Source organism: Nicotiana attenuata, unplaced genomic scaffold (genome assembly GCF_001879085.1).
Source record: "Nicotiana attenuata strain UT unplaced genomic scaffold, NIATTr2, whole genome shotgun sequence".
NCBI classification, from domain to species: Eukaryota; Viridiplantae; Streptophyta; class Magnoliopsida; order Solanales; family Solanaceae; genus Nicotiana; species Nicotiana attenuata.
Genome location: NW_017672811.1, coordinates 159856 through 163480, shown reverse-complemented (window position 1 = coordinate 163480; position 3625 = coordinate 159856).

The window sequence follows — 3625 nt, the reverse complement described above, 5'->3', positions numbered from 1 at the left end:
TAAATTTCTGGTTTGGATCGTGTTGATGCTTACCCCACTATGATTTCAGAGATTTTAGCTCCCATAGTTCGCAAAGATTGTCACTAGAGTAACGATTTTCCCATTGTAATCCCCAATCCAAATCAGAGGATTACTTCATATATGACTGGACTCTCTTTCGTTTACACATACCCTTTTACTCTTGGGTTTAAACCAGCTATCGACCCAGTAATTCTCGATTTCTGTCGTTTCTTCAAAGTTTGTTTAGCACAGATTGGCCCGCTTGTATGGAGGGTTGTTGCTTGTTTAAGGCATCTGGCCAATTTGGCAAACGTTGATTTCACCTTCTCCCACCTAATTCAACTATACTCCCTTAGACTTTTTCGTAATGGCGTCTTTACCTTAGTGGCTAGGAGTAAGAGGGTTTTGGTGATCCCAGAAGATGATAAGGATCGTGGCTGGTATGCCCGATTTGTTGCAAGTCAAGTTGAAACTTCATCTATTGATACTCCAATGGTTGGAAATCAACCCGCTTCTGTTGGCGATGTTGTTCCAGTTGAGCCCGCTGATGATCCTTCTTCAATCCTTTCCTCTTAGTGAAAAAATTTATATCTGTTTTTGAATTCCCCTTTTTGCAGGTACCTGTTTGGAAAACCGTGTTTAAAGTTCTTGGATTCATTTGAGAGTTTTTGTAATCAAACCCTTGGCTATCACTTGAGGGTTGATTTTTAGAAGTACAAGTCCCCAAGTCTTGTTATGGGGCATTTTATATAAACAATTCGATGACTAAGTTTATACTTAGTCTTTAGTTTTAAATATTAAGAAGTTTTTATTATCATTGAACTTCCGTCTGTTCTATTCTTGCCTTTTTATTTTCAAGGACTTAAAGAATAGTCTGCATTTTTGTTCTTTGAAAAATGCTTCTGTTAATCCCATGACTAAATAACATGAGTTTTATAAAAGAGGGCCCTTTTATATTTTGACACTTAATGAAGAAGACGTCTCAACTTCATAATGGTGTGATCATACGATAAAAGAAATAGGAACACACATGTTTTTTGCAATAACTTCGACAAATTTTTATTTCTAAACTTTGACAAGTTTTGAGTAATACTATACATGTATTTGAATTACATCTATAACTTTCTCGCAACTATTTTCCTTGTAACAGATTTATACAAAAGAAGAACAATAGATACGGGGTTTTTCTTTATAACCCGTTTTAGTACATAGTCCCTTTAGCTCCAGAACATTAGGAAGAGTTTGAGCGATGACTCCATTGTTCTTATGGGAAAGAATACTATGATGAGTGCCATTGTTCTCATGGGAAAGAATACTATGATGAATGCCATGACTTCGTAACTTTCACTCCGTACTTGATTCTTCTAGGCTTGATTTTCTAAATCTTCTTTGCCTTTTTTATACACGTGACTGTATATACTATGTAGTCCCCCAAGTGTTTGAGTGTTGAAGTATGAAGTCTCGAGCACTTGGTAGTCTACTTCACCTGGTCCTTTTCCTGAAAAGGAAATACATACGGGACTCGGGGGTGCGATTATAGATGAAGACTGCTTAACCCGTGTATACTTCTATCAGAATAATTGTAACCCTGGGCTAGGAATTTTAGTTTAATCCATTTTGCCTTACAGGTCGTGACTCATCATTTAGTACGGGTTAGCGTTTTGCCTATCATCTAAAATCGTTAGTAATATTTTAACAATTCAAAAAATATAATTTAACATGGTGATACCTGACCGTGGGTTTTTTCTTAGAAGTAGTATCTCTTCAAATGAAGGATTTTTCCTTAGAAGTAGTATCTCTTCAAATGAACTGTATTCCAATGTGAAGGAAGCACCTTCCGTCCATTGTTTCCAACTCGTATGCTCCTTTTCCTGCAATATCTCGAACTCTGTAGGGTCCTTCCCAGGTTGGACTTAGTTTACCCGCGTTGGCTGCCTTTGTAGATTGTAAAACCTTTTTAAGCATGAAGTCCCTAATTTTGAAGTACCTCAGTCGTGCTTTCCTGTTGTAATATCGTTCGATCACTTGTTTTTGTGCTGCCATTCTTATTAATGCAGCTTCTCTCTTGCCTTCCAATAGATCCAAATTGACCCGCATCTCTTCATCATTAGACTCTTATGTTGCTTGTGAGAATCTTGTACTTGGTTCTCCTATTTCAACTGGGATTAGTGCTTCAGCTCCATAAACTAAAGAGAAAGGAGATTCACATGTGCTTGTCTTTGTTGTCGTGCGATATGCCCATAAAACTCCGAGTAACACTTCAAGCCAATTACCCTTTGACTCCTCTAAACGTTTCTTTAAATTGTTGATTATGACTTTGTTCGTTGATTCTGCTTGCCCGTTACCCACTGGGTGATAAGGTGTAGATGTAATCCTTTTAATTTGCCAACTCTCAAAAAACTCTGTGACTTGAGCTCCGATAAATTGAGGGCCATTGTCGCATAAAATTTCCTTTGGTACACCAAATTGGCAGATGATATTTCACCAAATAAAATCTTTAACTTCCTTTTCTCGCACCTGTTTAAATGCTCCTGCCTCTACCCATTTAGTAAAATAATCGGTAAGTACGAGAAGAAACTTTACCTGTCCTTTTGCTTGAGGTAATGGTCCTACTATATCCATTCCCCATTTCATAAATGGCCACGGCGCAATGACTGGATGTAATAATTCTGCTAGCATGTGCATATTGTTACCATACCTCTGGCATTTATCACATTTAGCCACGAAACTCTCCGCTTCTTGTGACGACCCGACCCGTCGTCTCATGTGTCACTGCTCCGTTTCCCCCCATTGCATGCTTCTTCATGTTTCGTTATCGGTATGTGGTGTGTATGAGTTGATTTGGATTGGTTTGGATAAGAAATAAGACACTTAGTCTCTTTAAGGAAGGCTTAAGTTGGAAAAGTCAACCGGACGTTGACTTATGAGTTATAGGGCTCGGATGTGATTTCCGGTGATTCGGTTAGCTTCGGGGGATGATTTGTGACTTAGGAGTGCGAACGGAATTGATTTTGGAGGTCCGGTGTAGAATTAGGCTTGAATTGGCGAAATTAGTATTTTGGCGAATTCCGGTTGATAGGTGAGATTTTGATCCGAGGGTCGGAATGGAATTCCGAGAGTTGCTGTAGCTTCGTATGTGATTTGTGATGTGTGTGCAAAATTTCAGGTCATTCGGACGTCGTTTGGTTGGGTTTTTGATCGAATGCGTGTTTCGGAAGTTTTGAAGAAAATTAGGCTTGAATCCGATGTGATTTAATGGTTTTAGCGTTGTTTGATGTGTTTTGACGATTGGAGCAAGTTTGGATAACGTTTTAGCATGGGTTGGTGCTTTTAGTTGAGGTCCCGGGGGCCTCGGGGTGAGTTCGGATGGTTAATGGGGGAGTTTTGGGAGTTTGCATACTGCTGTAGGTTGCTGCATTTGGTATTCTCGCTTCTGCGGGTTTTGGACCGCAGAAGCGGAGGCGCTTAAGCGGAGTAATTCATCGCAGGAGCGGTCCAGGGGTTGGTAATGTAGATCCGCAGAAGCGGACCCTTCTTCGCATCAGCGGGTCCGCAGAAGCGTAAAGTTAGCCGCAGAAGCGGTTTTGGTAATTTAAGTGAATATCCGCAAAGCGGAAATTGGACG